Raw genomic sequence first — 18,981 nt, 5'->3', positions numbered from 1 at the left:
CCAGTACCTATGCACTGCAAAAAGCGATGCACTAAGCATAAAGCTTAGTGGTACCAATATAAAATAAAAATAAACTAAAATAAATAACTATGCATGTATTATGTTGATATTTTATGTAACTTAAAATTTTAGTAATTATTAATAATATTATCAATTTGGTACTCATTATGTTTATTATTGATAATAATTTATTAAAACTTAATTTAGTTGCCCAAGTAACCTATGCAAATTGACCGAACTGGACAAATGGGCAAACTGGCACTAGTACCAAGTACCTTGAGCTATCACACCATCGGTCACAAAGTGTCTCCAGGTGTGCAATAAAACAGCTAATGAGCCGTAATAATCATTGGGCACAAGGCCAAATGTATCAAGCATAGCAGAATGGCCATAGGTCATAATATCACAGAATGGCACGAAATGCCATAAATCACAGAATGGCATAATGCCATATGCAGTATTGCTAACAAAACCCTATTGGCATGCCAACCTATCCAAACAAATCATACTAGGCATACTAGGGCATATTACAAAGTTAATTGTGCAATTCATTGCATTTGATATTTAGGAGTTACTATTCATCTTGCTAGTCAATCAAAATGTTGACTTTTCATAATCAATGGTTATGTTAGTTCTAATGACACCAACATACCACATTTTGAATATTAAATGCGTTGGTATTGATTGCCGAATTCAATTCCAAGCCCAATGGGCATTATCTTAAATTTTCAGTTTTGGTTCACCCAAGTTCACTGTTCCATTAGACCTTTCTATAGTAAAAATTTAGCTATACTCTCTTCATCAAAGTTATTCCTTATTGTGTCTTCTTTAATTCCCTTTTTTAATCACTCCATTTGGAGTTTTATAGCTCAAGTTATGGCCTTTTAACCATAACTGGCCAGATTAGTCAGTATCCAGAATTTCTGGGCACAATTTGGTTTTGGCAGTTTTTGTAGCCTAATTTTGGCTAGAAATTTCAATTAGTTAGGGTTAGAATTTGAGTTTGTGTTCTCCATAAAAGTTGTCCTACATTGCCTAAGCTTTCTATGGCCACAAAGATCAGGTCATTTGGACCTTTCTACACAATGTTATGGCCAAATGAATAAACACTGTTCATTTGGTCACTTTTACCAGCTCTAGAATTGGTTACCCGGATTTGGTCAATTTTTAGGTCATCCTAAGTTGGTTTTCTGGGCAGGGTTCCTTCACCAAATTTGTGTCATTATGTGTCTAGTTTCACCTCCAATTGGTCTTGCACCAATTGGAGTCACACAATTCAAGTTATTGTAACCTAACCACACTGGACCCAAGTCCAGTAATTCTGGCACATTAAGGGCAGCATACCAATTCTTAATTTAATGTCACAAGTCATTCTAAATTAGGGTCAATTCACCTCAAATGGTTACTAATTGACCATTGGAACACCAATTAAATAGCCAAGCGCCAAACCCCCAATTGTCTCTAAACCCTAATTCATCTTTTCACCCAATTCATGCAACACATATACCAATCAACATCTAACTCAATTTGTCTCATCAAAACCACTTCTAGGCAATTAAATTCAAACAAAATCAACAAACCTCAGCCTCCTCCCATGGTTGTCCAAATTACATGGGTGGTCATACATACTTGTTTTCTTTCATTTTTCAACAAATTGAGCTTAATTTAACTTCCTAAACAAAAGAAAAGAAAGGAAGGAAGGATTATATGCACTAACCTTACTTGAAGGGTTTCTAGTCTTACTTATCTTCGAGTCTTTCCTCTTCTTTTTGCTCCCTAGTGCTTCCTCAAGGTGTAAGGAAAATTTTTAATGAAAGCGACTAGGTGTTTTAGGGTGAGAAGCTTGGGGAAATCAAGTGAGAAGAGGTGAGAAAAATGGTGGAGAGAGAGACCTTTGAGTTTCGGCCATGGAGGATTAAAAGGAAGAAGATAGCTTTTAATTTTTATTTCTTTTCCTCTTCTTTTTATATCTTTTAATTTGGTTTGTCAAGATTTAATTGGTTGGTATTTTTAATTACATCATTCATGATGTCATAAGTCTAATTATATTTCATTTTCTTTTATGTTTCTTTCTTCTTCTTTTATTCATTTTTAATTAATTTTTCATCAATATTAATTCATATTTTATGTCATAATTCTCACTCACTTCAATGGACAAGTTGGTCAAAAATCATCTCTGAAGGTGAAATGACCAAAATGCCCTTCGTTTAACTTAACGGACTAAAATTTTCTGTACCGATTTAGAAAATTTTCTGAGCATTTTCTTGGCATTCTAATGCCATCTAAAGCTCAATAACTCTTCACTGGAGTCCCAAAAATTATTTTATAGGTTTTCCCACAGGTTTAAGGTTGCTAGCTGTCTTTACAATAGCTTCCCGTTAGGTCACCCATCACTGAGGCTATGGCTCATTTAACTTTATTGCATTTCTTTTCTTAAATTTTTCCTAAATTTTTCTTACCATTATTTAGGTTATTAACTCCTCACTCTAGTTTAAATATAGTTTCATACATTCTAGCTATCCGGACAGACATCAGTCACCGGAACAGTAGAATGTACGGACTAGCTAGAGTGAGGGTGTTACAATAGGTTCTGCTGGTGCATAAGCACTTGGTGCTGCAGAACTACTAGCATCACCATGCTGCTGTAACAATACATAAGCATGCCCTTTCTTCTCACAAAGATCCATGTGAAGCAACATTATGCTGTCTAAAAATGACTCACCAGAAAATGGCACAAGCTTATATAAACTAGCATCAAAGCCAAAAGAATTGGCTATGACAGTTATATATCCTCCAAAAACTATGCTACCTGTGGTGTGCCTTGTGACAGTTTGGTGCCAATGAGTAGCTAAGAAGTGGGCTGTGCTAACTGGTTTTCTCTCCTTCATACACCATAAGAAAAATAAGTCTCTAGCACCAACAATGCTATTACTGTGCCCTCTGCCTAAAACAGTGTAAGAGATAAATCTATGAAGATATTTCAACACAGGATCCACTATCTTGGTTGCCTTTGCTGTTCTCTGCCTATAATAACCTCCATAAGGGGCAATTTCCTTCTAGAATTTAATAGGATCATAGATGGTTGGTTGCCACTCAATGCTCTTATATCCAGTATCTTGAAAACCAAAGATTGCACTCATAGAGCTCATATCTAACTCTCTATCAATACCAGCACATCTAAAGCAGATTACATCTCTATGGCTAGGGACAGTACGTTTGAAATTCAACCTTAGGGAACTCAAAAACTTCAAAGTCAAATCTTTATACACTGGTTTCCTAATCCTAGCAAACTCAGTCCAATTGACAGCATCTAAATAAGCAAACACAGAATCATAAATTTCTAATTCTCTTAAAATTTGCTCATCCATATTTTTATTTGCTGCAATGGGCTTGGAGGCTAAAATCTCATATGCATTTTTCATATCTATGTCTTTGAAAGCCCAAGGTAATGGAGAAATTACCTCCTCTATGTCATCTGTAGATGCTGAAGGTGTTACCGAAGCACTGGCAGGCTGAGAAGATGTTAAGGGCGACTGAAATGCAGGAATTGGAGCAACTGGTGATGGAATTGATGATGCTAACCTTGTTCTCTTACTAACTGGCTCTGAGGAAACCCTAGGTGAAGATTGTAAATCCATGGGAATAGGGGATTACCCTTTTCTTTTTGCAACAGAGGCTTTCATGGTTCTACCCACAGCTATTTTGGTTTTGATTTTAGGTTTGGCTTGAGTTGGCGCAGGCTGAGGCATTGGTTCTTGAACTTGGGTTTCGGTAATGGGTGTTTCAATAGGGGTTTCGATGGCAGGGGCTAGGATGGGGGTTTCTATGGTGGCTTCATGTTGTGGTGTGAGAGGTGTCAGAGGAATGAGGGAGGGTGTTTGGTCTTGGGGTAGTGGTGGTAAAGGTGGTGGTGGCGATTGTGGTGGTGGTAGTGGGCTTAGTAGTGATTGTGGTGGTGGTGGCGGGCTTGAACTAGGGGTAGGGTTTGCGCTAGCAGAAGGTGAAGAAGGAGTGGCTATTTTCAATTTAGCAGACCTTTTGGATTTTTGGGGCTTATGGGTAAACCAGATCTTGGTTCTCACTATTTAATAAGTAGGAATAATCTCTTTAACTTCCCAAGAATAGCCTGAAGAGATGGCGGAGGGAGTGGTAGTGTGCTCTGGTTTTTCAGGAGAGATAATGGGATAAAAGTGGCAGAAGTTTAGGACTTTTAAAATTTAGGGCAAACACTGGTGGCTTGGGGTAATGCTTGGAGTTAAACATGGATTGCATAGGCTACAACTTAGGGTAAGCACGTAGCAATTGCTGAACTAAAGAGTTTGGAAATGCTTAGGGTCAAGCATGAATTTGCTTAGGGTTAAGCAGGATTTGCATAGGGTACAGCTTATGGTAAGCAATATCATTAACAAATTTCAGTAGGTTTTGGGAAAAATTATGATTTCACTTACCAAAAATAGTCCAAATGCTATGGAATGCTATCATGACTCTCAGCAATTACCAAATACACATAAACACCACAAAATTGAATAATTTAAGCTCATCATCCCTCATAAACTTATCAAGCATAATATAAGCATGTTAATTAGCTCAAATTAGGCACAAATTGTGATTACCCTTTGCAAACTTAATGAAATGGTCTTATTCCTAAGCTTATACCCAAAGCACATTTTCAGTAGCATTTGAGACAAGTTCCAAGCATTCAAAAATTGCAGAAAAGATAAAGAAATTGACTTTTCAAGCAACATGAACAGTAAAATAAACAGTAACGTAAACAAAAAATGCAAATTCTAACAAATTATAAAAACTATATATACACTAAAAGGTAAAACTCAACAAACACTATTTTTGCACTTCAATAAAGCTCACATTAGTCCTAAATATCAAAATTGATCCTCATTCAAGTTGTATTACACAAAATTTACACAAGACACAAAATCAAACATGTGTTATCAAATAGATTTTCTATATCAGCAATTTAGCATAAGTTTAAAAATATTACTATTCACAGGGACTAGATAAATGCAAGAAGTTCCTTTATACTTGCTCCCTCTCAATTCTTCCTTTCTTTGCTACAAGTATAAATTTGCCCAATCTTCACCAATGACCTACAAAAGATAAACAAATGTCACCCTTGAGTTTAATGAGGGTAAAAACTAAAGTGAAATGAAATGGAAAATTAATAAACTATAAAAGGATACGCTTGGGTTGCCTCCCAAGAAGCGCTTGTTTAAGGTCTTAAGCTTGACCTTCCACTCCAAATCACATAAATATCCCTAGTTGGGGAACTAGACCATGAAATCTCTAGAACCTTTTGTGTGGGCTCTCCAACAATATAATGCTTTAATCTTTGCCCATTAACTTTGAAAGTACCTAAGGTTTCATTCCCTATCTCCACAGCTCCATATGGATATACCTTTGTAACAGTGTAAGGCCCTGACCATCTTGACTTTAATTTTTCGGAAAATAACCTTAACCTGGAATTATATAAGAGAACAACATCTCCTTCTTAAAATTCTTTCCTCCTAATGTGCTTGTCATGCCGTCTCTTAGTTCTTTCCTTATAAATCTTAGCATTTTCATAAGCATCCAGTCTAAGTTCCTCAAGTTCATTTAATTGCAACATTCTCTTTTCTCTTGTAGTCTTTAAGTTAAAATTCAATGTCCTTATAGCCCAATATGCTCTATGCTCCAACTCCAAAGGTAAATGACAAGCTTTCCCATAAACCAATCTAAAAGGGGTGGTGCCAATGGGAGTTTTAAAAGTTGTCCTATAGGCCCAAAGAGCATCATCTAACTTTAATGACCAATCTTTCCTTGAACTGTTCACCGTTTTCTCAAGAATTCTTTTCAGCTCTCTATTTGAGATCTCCACTTGACCACTAGTTTGTAGAAGGTAGGGTGTTGCAATTTTATGCTTAACTCCATGTTTTTGCAATAATCTCTCAAATTGATGGTTGCAAAAATGAGAACCTCCATCACTTATAGTGGCACGTGGAGCTCCAAATCTTGTAAAAATGAACTTCTTAAGGAATTTAATCACAACTCTAACATCATTAGTTGAAGATGGTATAGCTTCAACTCATTTGCTCACCTAATCTACTCCAACCAAGATGTATTTGTGTCTAAAGGATGATGGAAAGGGTCCCATAAAGTCAATGCCCCAAATATCAAATAGTTCCACTTCTAATATATTTTGGAGGGGCATTTCATCTCTTTTTGAGATATTTCCTATCCTTTGACACCTATCACATGCATTTACAAACTTTCTTACATCTCTAAACATATGTGGCCAAAAGAACCCTACTTGAAGAACTTTTTTTGCAGTCTTTGTAACACTCATATGACCCCCATAAGGTGAAGAATGGCAATCTTTAATGACATCCCCTATCTCCTCATCAGCTAAACATCTCCTAATTAGCCCATCTCCACACCTCTTAAACAAAAATGGCTCTTTCCAATCATAATCCCTCACATCAAAAACAAATTTCTTCTTTTTCTGCCATGTTAGATCAGGTGGAAGGATTCCACACATCAAATAGTTCACAAAATTTGCATACCAAGGGATCTTTGCACTAATGGTTGCCAACAGCTGCTCATTAGGAAAATAATCATCTATTGGAAGCTCTCTTCTAAAATTATCTCCTTCTTCTTGCCTCAATATAGATAAATGATCTGCTACTGCATTTTCTACTCCTTTCTTGTCCTTAATTTCCATATCAAACTCTTGAAGGAGTAATACCCACCTTATCAACTTAGGTTTAGCCTCTTTTTTCTGAAGGAGATACTTGATAGCTACATGATTTGTGTACACTATTACTTTAGACCCCATGAGATAGGACCTGAATTTATCTACTACAAATACCACTGCAAAAAACTCTTTCTCTGTAGTAGAGTAATTTATTTGAGCATCATCTAAGGCCCTACTTGCATAATAAATTGCATACACCTTCTTATATTTCCTTTGTCCTAAAACAGCCCCAATGGCATAGTCACTAGCATCACACATCAACTCAAAAGGTAATGACCAATCAAGTGGTTGCATAATAGGAGCAAATATCAAAGCTTCCTTTATCCTACAAAAAACATTCATACAATCAGTATCAAAATGAAATTCCACTTCTTTACTTAATAAATTAGTAAGAGGTTTAGAAATCTCAAAAAAATCCTTGATGAATCGCCTGTAAAATCCAGCATGTCCCAGGAAACTCCTCACTCCTTTCACCGATGTCAGGGGTGGCGTTTTCTCAATAATTTCTACCTTTGCTTTGTCCACCTCAATAACCCTATTTGACACAAGATGTCCTAAAATAATTCCTTCTTGTACCATAAAATGGCACTTTTCCCAATTCAAAACTAAATTAAACTCTTCACATCTCTGCAAAACTTTAGACAAGTTAAATAAGCATTCATCAAAAAATTTACCATACACAGAAAAATCATCCATGAACACTTCCATAATATCTTTAATGAAATCAGAAAATATGAACATCATACATCTCTGAAATGTAGCTGGGGCATTACATAATCCAAATGGCATCCTTCAATATGTAAAGGTACCATAGGGACATGTAAAGGTACTGCACCTTCAACTCCTTTAGTTCAGCAGGTGCCATTCTGTACGGAGTAATAGAGATTGGGTCCACACAAGGCATAACCTCTATTTTGAACTACACCTCTCTTTCCGGGGGTAATCCTGGTAATTTTTCAGGAAACACATCCGGAAAGTCACATACTGTAGGGATGTCCCTCAATACTGGACTCCCTGCTTGGGTATCTATCACATGGGCCAAGTAAGCTTCACACCCTTTTCGGATCATTTTTCTAGCAAGTGCAGCAAAAATAAGGTTTGATGGTAGCAACTGCCTTTCTCCATGTATAACCACATCACCATATTGAGGGAGACCAAAAGTGACTGTCTTCAGTCTACAGTCAATCATTGCATGGTTTCTAGCTAACCAATCCATGCCCAAAATGATATCATAATCTCTGAAGAGCATTTCAATCAAATTGGATAAGAAGGTGTGTCCTTGGATCACCAAAGGACAATCCTTATACGTTTTATTGACTCTAACCTCTTGTCCTAACAGAATAGTTACTAGCACCTCAAAATCCATTTTCATACAAGAAACAACAATATACCCAGTGATGCTGGCACTAACATAAGAATGTGTAGACCCTGGGTCACACAGCACAAACACATCTTGGTTAAAGATAGAAAATGTACCAGCCACAATATCAGATGTTTCTGTCTCTTCTTTCTGCTACATAGTGTATACTCTGGCTGGAGCACTGTCATGCTCTGACTGATTAACGGTGCCCTGACTGCCTGAGGTACTGCCCCTACCTCTGCCTCTGCCTCTACTAGCTGCCTGTGAACCTCTGGTGGCAGAACTCTGAACAGATCCTTCTGCTGTGGTGGTAGGTGGCCCATATCTGTGGGCACTGGTACAATCCTTCACAAAATGTCCCGTACCACCACAGTTATAACAAGCACCAATAGCTTTATAGCATACCCCACTATGGTTCCTACCATAAGTCTCACAGGGATGGGGAGGAAAGGAACTTCTGATCGTCTGCTGACCAGATCTAGGTGGTCTCTGTCTCAAAAATCTCCCTCTACCGAATTTCCTACTACTCTGTCCCCTGAAGTTTTTCCTCTTTCCAGTATTACCACTAGAACTCTGATCCACTGACTTCCCACTCTTCTCTTTTTCTGTCTTCTCTTTCTCAAGTGTCCCTTCTGATTCTATCCTCTCTAGTTCCAGGGCTTGAGATATCAGCTCAGAAAAATTGTCATGTCAGAACCCAACCTATGACACCCCTTACCCGTCTACAGTATATCCGAGTAAGCTATGTCACACGGTGTACCGGAACACTCTATTTTATCTTAATTAATTTTCATCATAATTTTGAACATAACTTGTGAAATATAATCTATTTAAGTCATTTGTTTAAATTTTAATTTATTTGAGGTTCCGAAAATTTTATAGAAAATCTGGCAGAGTACCGGCTAAAAATGGAGAAAACAGTTCTTCGGAACCTGTGAAAAACACTTCCAATATTCATATCCAATCATTCTCAACTCCAATAATCATCAACAATGACTCAATTATTTTCCAACTACCTTTCCATTACTCAAACATTCATTTCTCATAGTATTCATATATATGCAATAAATAAACACTCAAATTTTTCTATTCATAACCACAATTTTCATTATTTACATGAACATCAAAATACATTACATGAGTTTCATTTACACAAAGGAAAATAAAAGTTAATTACAAAATACCAAAATAAAACCTAGTGTCCTACCAATGCACTGTAGATGGTGAGGTGACACGGACACTATGCAGAGCTGCAGGATGGTCTCACCCAGTCTGCGGTCTACTGGGCTCTCAATCAGTATCTCCAGAACCTACGCGTGGCAAAAGCAACGCGCTAAGCAATAATGCTTAGTGGTGCAAATAATAAAATAGAAAGAAATAATAGAAATAAATATGCATTGAATGTATCGATGTTTTACTTGTATTGTACTTTTTATAATCATTTATTCCGTTAACTTTATCCACTTTCATTCTTTTGGTTGCCTAAGTAACCTATACTAGACGACTGGACTGGATAAACGGGTAAACTGACACTGGGTATCTAGTACCTCGGGCCGTCACACCATCGGTCACATATGCATCTCCCGGTGTGTGAGCGACTAATAAGCTGTAATGACAATAGGCACAAGGCCAAATATCAACACAATGTCAGAATGGCTAAAAGCCATGAAATCACTGAATGGCATAATGCCATGTGCAGTACTGCTAACTAAACCCTATTGGCATGCCAAACTATCCAAACTAATCTTGTTAGGTATACTAGGGCATTTGATACTTTTGAATTCTTAAATTTTTGAATTTCAAGTTTTGGTGTCACTATTCACTTCATTAGTCAACAAAAATGTTGACTTTTGCATAGAAAATAGGTACATTGGTTTTAACACTCCCAATGTACCACATTTTGCATTCAAAACTTGTTGGAATTAATCACCAATACCATTTCTAAGCTTAGAATTAAGAGAGCAGAATTTTCAGTTTTTGTACCCTAATTTTACTGTTCTATGAGTGACTGTTACAGTGGGAATTTGAGGAAATGGTAAACATAAAAGTTGTTCCTTATTTTGTCTAGTTAAATTTCCTTTTTTGAATCACTCCATTTGGAGTTTTTTAGCTCCAGTTATGGTCCAAAAACCACAGCTGGCCGGATTAAAAAATTGCAGAATTGACTATATCTACAGTGCAGTGAACAGTGACTGCAACTGCTTTGTTGGATAGGTTCTGGTCATAATTTGGGGTAGGTTTCTTCATAAAAGTTGTTTGTCTATATCTTAACTTGTTTCTGTAAAAATTTCAGGTCAATTGGGCCATTCTACAATGAGTTATGGCCAAATGAACAATTACTATTCATTTGGTCATTCTGCAGAATCTGGTTGCAGGACATTCGGATTGGGACCAGTTTTTGGTCCACTTACTTTGGTCTTTTGGCCATGGTTTCTTCACCAAAAATTGTGCCATTATGTGTCTAGTTTCATGTCCAATTGGCCAAACACCAATTGAACCTACACAGCCAAAGTTATGGCTGTCCAAACAGGCTGGGCTCACAGCCTCACCTGCTGCTCTCACTAAGCAGCCTACCAAATCAATTTGTAACACTATACTTCACTCCAAATTATGGTCAACTTACCTCAAATGGTCACTAATTGACCCTTAAAATGTTCATTCACCATTACATAAGTGAAACTCAAATTTCTCTCAAAACCCTAATTCCCAAGTTCTCTAATCTTACATTATACATGCCATTAAGGTTTTTAATTCACTTATACACATCAAGGGACATCCCTAGATTTTAATTCCATTCAAGCCATCAAACTCAAGAAAGTTCATGGCTGCCGAAAATTGAAGATACTCTAACATGTATAATTTACTTCAAATTTTTACAATTTCTTAACTTAAATTGATGCTCTAACAAAAATTAAAAAGAGTGAGAGAGAAAATATAGCACTAACCTCACTTAAGAGCTTTTCAAGAGCTTTAATTCTTCACCTTTTCTCTTTCTTTTTGCTGCCTAAGGGTTATTCAAGGTGCAAGGATGAGTTTTAGTGAAAGGAGTAGGAGGGTTTATGGTGAAATGAAGAGAGAAATTGAGCTTTGGTTGAAAATCAATGGAGGGAGAGGGGAGAAGGGTTTCGGCTGGTTTTGTTTCAAAGGAAGAAGATGATTTTTTTTCTTTTATTTTCAGCCTCTTTTATTTGTTTTAAGTGTATTTGTTGTATGGTGATTGGTGGACAATTTTAAATGACATCATTATGATGTCACAATTCTCATTAACTTATATTTCTTTTTACTTTTGTTTTCTTATTTTCATTTCTCATTTTTAATAAATTTTCCATCAACATTAATTCATATTTTATGTCATAATAATTATTTACTTAACTGGACAAGTCGGCCAAAAATCGCCTCTGAAGGCGAAATGACCAAAATGCCCTCCGTTTGGCTTAACGGGTCAAAATTGTCTGTACCGATTGAAAAATTTTTCTAAATATTTTCTTGGCATTCTAATGCCATAGGAACCTCAATGACCCTTCTCTGGAGTCCCAAAAATTATTTTATGAATTTTTCCTGTCTAGGGCTCCTAGTTGCGAACCGCAACTTCCTCCAGGTTACCCATCACTTGGGCACCTCATTTAACTTGGTTGTATTTTATTTCTAAAATTTTTCCTAAATTTTTCTTATTAATATTTGAGTTAATTATGGTTCCTCACTTTAGTTTAAATATTTTTCCTGACGTTCTAGGTCCTGACCGACACCGGCCACCAAATAAAGAGAATGTACAGAGTTGCTACCGGGAGGGTGTTACAACTCTTCCCCTCTAACTTAAATTTTGTCCTCGAAATTTACCTGATGCAAACAATTGAGGGAACTGTTGCCTCATTGTCTCTTCACTTTCCCAAGTTGCCTCCTCGGTGTTGTGGTGCCTCCAAAGCACTTTCACCAGTGGAATCTGCTTATTCCTCAATTCTTTTACTTCCCGAGCCAGGATCCGTAGAGGTTCTTCTTCATATGTCAAATCCGGTTGTATTTCAATTTCTTCCCTGGAGATGACATGTGAAGGATCTGAGCGGTATCTTCTTAGCATAGATACATGGAACACATTGTGGATCTTGTCCAACTCTGGTGGTAAAGCTAGCCTATAGGCCACTAGACCCACACGTTCAATGACTTCATATGGGCCAATGAACCTAGGGCTTAATTTACCTTTTCTTCCAAACCTCAATACTTTTTTCCATGGTGACACCTTGAGGAACACTTTGTCGCCAACCTCATATTCTATTTCTTTTCTCTTCAGGTCGGCATAAGATTTCTGTCTGTCTGAGGCAACCTTCAGATTAGCTTTGATTATTTTCACTTTCTCCTCAGTCTGTTTCACTGTGTCCGCCCTACCAGCTTGTCTTCGCCAATTCGGCAAAGACACCTGGAGTTCTACATTTTCTCCCATACAGTGCTTCATACGGGGCCATTTGGATACTAGCTTGGTAGCTATTGTTGTATGCAAATTCTGCCAGTGGGAGGTATCTATCCCAACTTCCCTCAAACTCAATGACACAACTCCTCAGCATATCTTCAAGGACCTGACATATATTTCATGTTATTATTATCATTTTAATTCAATATTTGTATCAATTCCATTGGTTTCAATTGTTTACTTGGATTACTCTTTCTGATTGCCCATCCGTCTGAGGATGGAAAGCTGTGCTGAAGTGGAGTTGTATACCCAAGGACTCATGCAACTTCTTCCAAAATCTCGATGTAAACCTTGGGTCTCGATCAGATATGATGGAAAGTGGAATTCCATGTAGTCTAACTATCTCACTGATATACAATTCTGCTAACTTCTCCAAAGGAGTAGTCATCCTAATCGCGTAAAGTGTGTCGACTTCATCAATCTATCTACTATCACCCATACTGCATCATGTTTCTTCTGGGTGAGAGGTAGACCACTTACAAAATCCATGGTGACCCGGTCCCATTTCCATTCGTATGATAGGTGTAGCAATCTCGATGGAACTTAATGTTCTACCTTGACTTGGACATGTCAAGCATTTAGTCACATAGTCGGCTATGTCCTTCTTCATACTGTGCCACCAATACTGAAGCTTCAGATCATGATACATCTTTGTACTTCCTGGGTGCATAGCATATACACTGGCATGTGCCTCTTTCAGAATACTGGCTTTTAATTCCTCATTGTCTGGTACACATACTCTTCCTTTGTAGTACAGACACCCATCTGCTTTCACCTCATAGTCAGTTGCTTTTCCCTCTGAGATTTTGCTCATAATAGCCATTAACTTTTCATCTGCCTTTTGCCCATCTAAAATCTATTGTAGCAGGTTTGGCCTCACTTGCAACTCAGCCAAAATAGCTCCATCTCGAACCAAGGATAGACGGGCATTCAATGATCTCAAAGCTGTCATGGATTTTCTGCTCAAAGCATCAGCAACTACATTTGCCTTCCCAGGATGGTAGTCAATTACACAATCATAGTCTTTCAGGAATTCAATCCACCGTCTCTGTCTAAGGTTGAGCTTCTTCTGGGTTGGCAAATATTTTAGACTTTTGTGGTCTGTGTAAATGTAGCACTTTTCACCATACAAGTAGTGCCTCTATATCTTCAGTGCGAAGATAATTGCTGCAAGCTCTAGATCATGGGTAGGGTAATTTTGTTCATGTGGCCTTAACTGCCTGGAAGCATAGGCGATCACTTTCCCCTCTTGCATCAATACACACCCTAGCCCATTATGTGAGGCATCACTGTAGACCACAAAGTCCTTTCCTGACACTGGGTGCGTTAATACTGGTGCCTTTGTCAACATAGCCTTCAACTTCTCAAAACTGGTCTGACACTTGTCATTCCAGTCAAATCTGACATTCTTGTGTAACAACTTGGTCATTGGAGCAGCTATTAAGGAAAATCCCTTCACAAATCTCCTGTAATACCCAGCTAGCCCCAAGAAACTTCTGACCTCAGTTGTATTCCTGGGAGGCTTCCATTCCATCACTGCTTCTATTTTCTTGGGATCCACCCTAATCCCATCAGCTGACACTATGTGTCCAAGGAATGCAATCTCATTCAACCAAAAGTCACACTTGGACAACTTAGAATACGGCTTCTTTTCTCTCAGGGTTTGCAGAACAATCCTCAAATGTTCATCATGTTCTTCCCTAGTCTTGGAATACACCAAAATATCATCAATAAAGACCACTACGAACCGATCTAAGTATGGATGGAAGATACGGTTCATAAGGTCCATGAATGCTGCTGGTGCATTTGTTAGGCCAAAGGGCATCACTAGGAACTCATAATGCCCATATCGGGTCCTGAATGCAGTCTTTGGCACATCTGCATCCTTCACCCTCAACTGATGATACCCTGATATGAGATCAATTTTAGAAAATACTCCTGCTCCCTTCAACTGATCAAACAGATAATCAATTCTAGGTAACGGATATTTGTTCTTCATAGTCACTTTATTCAACTGCCGATAATCAATGCAAAGCCTCAAAGTCCCATCCTTCTTCTTTACAAATAGCACTGGAGCTCCCCATGGTGACACACTGGGGCGTATGAACCCCTTATCAAGCAACTCTTGCAACTGAGTTTTCAACTCCCTCAATTCAGTGGGTGCCATCCTATAAGGAGCAATGGAAATGGGTGTGCATCTACAGTTGTCTCAATAGCAAATTCAACTTCCCTTTCTGGTGGCAAACCAGGCAACTCTTCAGGAAATACCTCTGGGAAGTCTCTTACTGTGGGTATGTCACTCAGGTTTGGCTTAGCCTGCCTAGTATCCACCACATGTGCTAGGTAGGCTTCACAGCCTTTTCTCATCAGTTTTCTTGCAGCTATGGCTGAGATGACATTGGACAGGAAATCTGTCCTTTCACCCACAATAGTGATCTCATTACCCTCAGAAGTTTTCAGAGAAATTCTCTTCAATTTGCAATCAACTATTGCCTGATGACGTGACAACCAGTCCATTCCCAAAATCACGTCAAACTCGTGGAAAGGCAACTCAATTAGATCTGCCGAGAATTCATACCCCTGAATCCTTAACGGGCAACCCTTGTACACTTTGTTCACTACTACACTGTGGCCCAATGGATTAGTGACCAGAATGTCTTGGTCACTTTCCCCTACTAGTATCCCCCTTTCTACGGGTAGGTTGATGCAGATGTATGAATGAGTGGATCCTGGATCCACCAATGCATGCACAGATGTATTGTAGAGGGAGAACGTACCCCTGATGACGTCCGGGGCATCTTGCTCCTCCTAAGCTCTCATGGCATAAGCTCTGGCAGGTGGTCTGTTATCTGGCCTCTCTGCTGGCTCAGATGCAGGCCTCTGTGATGGTCCCACTACCTCAGATTTGCCAGATTTCCTACCCCTTTGTGGTGCAGGAGTAGGTCTGTCTGCTTGTGTTGGGGCAGCTGTAGTAGTTCTGCGTGGACAGTTCTTCAGCTGATGCTCTGTTGACCCACACCTTAGCGAGCACCGCCACTCTCCAACACTTCTTGTGCCACTTCAGGTAGTGTGGACATGCAGAAGATGCTGGGGCTGGTCCCCTGAACCCCATCCCTGGAGAGCTGCCCACTGATGGTGTGGACTGACCTCTCCTAGGGGTGAACTGTGGCCTGGGCCCCTGAGACTGACCCTGACCTTGTGGTTGCCCTAAACTCTGTGCAGGTGGACCCTTGAACTTCTTCCCAAATGCAGGAGATGAACTAGAATGTCCTGGGCCCTTCTTCTGCTGTCTCTCTCTTCTGGTCTGCTCACTTATTCTAACCTTTTCAACCTTTATTGCAGCTTCCACTAACTTGGTGAAGTCTGTGATTCCCAAGGCAGTGATCATAATCTTTATATTGTCATTTAATCCTTCTTCAAATCTCTTACACCTTTCGGCCTCATTAGGGACTATCTCCCTTCCATAGCGGCTCAATCTGACGAATTCCTTCTCATACTCGGCCACTGACAGTTGTCTCTGCCTCAGATTAATGAACTCTCTTCTTCTCTCTTCCAGGTATACACTACCCACATATTTCTTCTTAAATTCGGAGAGAAAGAAGTCCCAAGTTACTATTTTTGGCTGTACTTCACTGGACACAGTATCCCACCATTCATATGCATCATCTTGCAACAGAGATATGGCAGCTTCCAAGTTTTGCTCTGGAGTGCAGTGGAGTTGTTTTAAAACTCTGCCTGTTCTGTTCAACCAATTTTCGGCTGCAACAGAATCATCTTCTCTCTTGTCAAAGAAGTCCACTGCTCCAAACTTTCTCAATTTTTTCAGGTGTGATTTCGATTGTGGAGGTGGTGGTGGTGGTGGTGGTGGCATTACTCCAGCCATTTGTTTGAAGAATTCGGCCATTTGTTGGAACATGGCCTGTGGAGGCTGAGGTGCTCTCGCTGAGTCAAGCGAGGTGTTCTCCCATACCCCAGCCTCACCGCAGTGGAGCATGACTCTCCACTTCCTCCTCAACTGCCCTCTGAGATGTAGGGTCCATATCCTATTCAAAATAACAAAGACAAACAGATCTGCATTAGTGTCACCTCGACCCTTACAAATGCAATGCATGGTATGGACTCAATCTAGGCCCAGAAACGCCTAAACCGTGCTCTGATACCACTAAATGTGACACCCCTTACCCGTCTACAGTATATCCGAGTAAGCTATGTCACACGGTAATTTGAACACTCTATTTTATCTTAATTAATTTTCATCATAATTTTGAATATAACTTGTGAAATATAATCTATTTAAGTCATTTGTTTAAATTTTAATTTATTTGAGGTTCCGAAAATTTTATAGAAAATTCGGCAGAGTACCGGCTAAAAATGGAGAAAACAGTTCTTCGGAACCTGTGAAAAACACTTCCAATATTCATATCCAATCATTCTCAACTCCAATAATCATCAACAATGACTCAATTATTTTCCAACCACCTTTCCATTACTCAAACATTCATTTCTCATAGTATTCATATATATGCAATAAATAAACACTCAAATTTTTCTATTCATAACCACAATTTTCATTATTTACATGAACATCAAAATACATTACATGAGTTTCATTTACACAAAGGAAAATAAAAGTTAATTACAAAATACCAAAATAAAACCTAGTGTCCTACCAATGCACTGTAGATGGTGAGGTGACACGGACACTATGCAGAGCTGCAGGATGGTCTCACCCAGTCTGCGGTCTACTGGGCTCTCGATCAGTATCTCCAGAACCTACGCGTGGCAAAAGCAACGCGCTAAGCAATAATGCTTAGTGGTGCAAATAATAAAATAGAAAGAAATAATAGAAATAAATATGCATTGAATGTATCGATGTTTTACTTGTATTGTACTTTTTATAATCATTTATTCCGTTAACTTTATCCACTTTCATTCTTTTGGTTGCCCAAGTAACCTATACTAGACGACTGGACTGGATAAACGGGTAAACTGACACTGGGTATCTAGTACCTCGGGCCGTCACACCATCGGTCACATATGCATCTCCCAGTGCAAATGTAACAGCTAATAAGTCAGAATGACAATAGGCACAAGGCCAAATATCAACACAATGTCAGAATGGCTAAAAGCCATGAAATCACTGAATGGCATAATGCCATGTGCAGTACTGCTAACTAAACCCTATTGGCATGCCAAACTATCCAAACTAATCTTGTTAGGTATACTAGGGCATTTGATACTTTTGAATTCTTAAATTTTTGAATTTCAAGTTTTGGTGTCACTATTCACTTCATTAGTCAACAAAAATGTTGACTTTTGCATAGAAAATAGGTACATTGGTTTTAACACTCCCAATGTACCACATTTTGCATTCAAAACTTGTTGGAATTAATCACCAATACCATTTCTAAGCTTAGAATTAAGAGAGCAGAATTTTCAGTTTTTGTACCCTAACTTTACTATTCCATTAGTGACTGTTACAGTGGGAATTTGAGGAAATGGTAAACATGAAAGTTGTTCCTTATTTTGTCTAGTTGAATTTCCTTTTTTGAATCACTCTATTTGGAGTTTTGTAGCTCCAGTTATGGTCCAAAAACCACAGCTGGCAGGATTGAAAAATTACAGAATTGACCATATCTACAGTGCAGTGAACAGTGACTGCAACTGCCTTGTTGGATAGGTTCTGTTCATAATTTGGGGTAGGTTTCTTCATGAAAGTTGTTTTTCTATATCGTAACTTGTTGCTGTAAAAATTTCAGGTCAATTGGGCAATTCTACAATGAGTTATGGCCAAATGAAAAATTATTGTTCATTTGGTCATTCTGCAGAATCTGGTTGCAGGACATTCGGATTGGGACCAGTTTTTGGTCCACTTGCTTTGGTCTTTTGGCCATGGTTTCTTCACCAAAATTGTGCCATTATGTGTCTAGTTTCATGTCCAATTGGCCAAACACCAATTGAACCTACACAGCCAAAGTTATGGTTGTCCAAACAGGCTGGGCTCTCACCTGCTGCTCTCACTAGGCAGCCTACCAAATCAATTTGTAACACTATACTTCACTCCAAATTATGGTCAACTTACCTCAAATGGTCACTAATTGGCCCTTAAAATGTTCATTCACCATTACATAAGTGAAACTCAAATTTCTCTCAAAACCCTAATTCCCAAGTTCTCTAATCTTACATTATACATGCCATTAAGGTTTTTAATTCACTTATACACATCAAGGGACATCCCTAGATTTTAATTCCATTCAAGCCATCAAACTCAAGAAAGTTCATGGCTGCCGAAAATTGAAGATACTCTAACATGTATAATTTACTTCAAATTTTTACAATTTCTTAACTTAAATTGATGTTCTAACAAAAATTAAAAAGAGTGAGAGAGAAAATATAGCACTAACCTCACTT

This window comes from Hevea brasiliensis, chromosome 13 (assembly GCF_030052815.1).
Source record: "Hevea brasiliensis isolate MT/VB/25A 57/8 chromosome 13, ASM3005281v1, whole genome shotgun sequence".
In the NCBI taxonomy this organism is placed as follows: domain Eukaryota; kingdom Viridiplantae; phylum Streptophyta; class Magnoliopsida; order Malpighiales; family Euphorbiaceae; genus Hevea; species Hevea brasiliensis.
The sequence above is the reverse complement of the archived record's forward strand: the minus strand, read 5'-3'. Positions refer to the sequence as shown.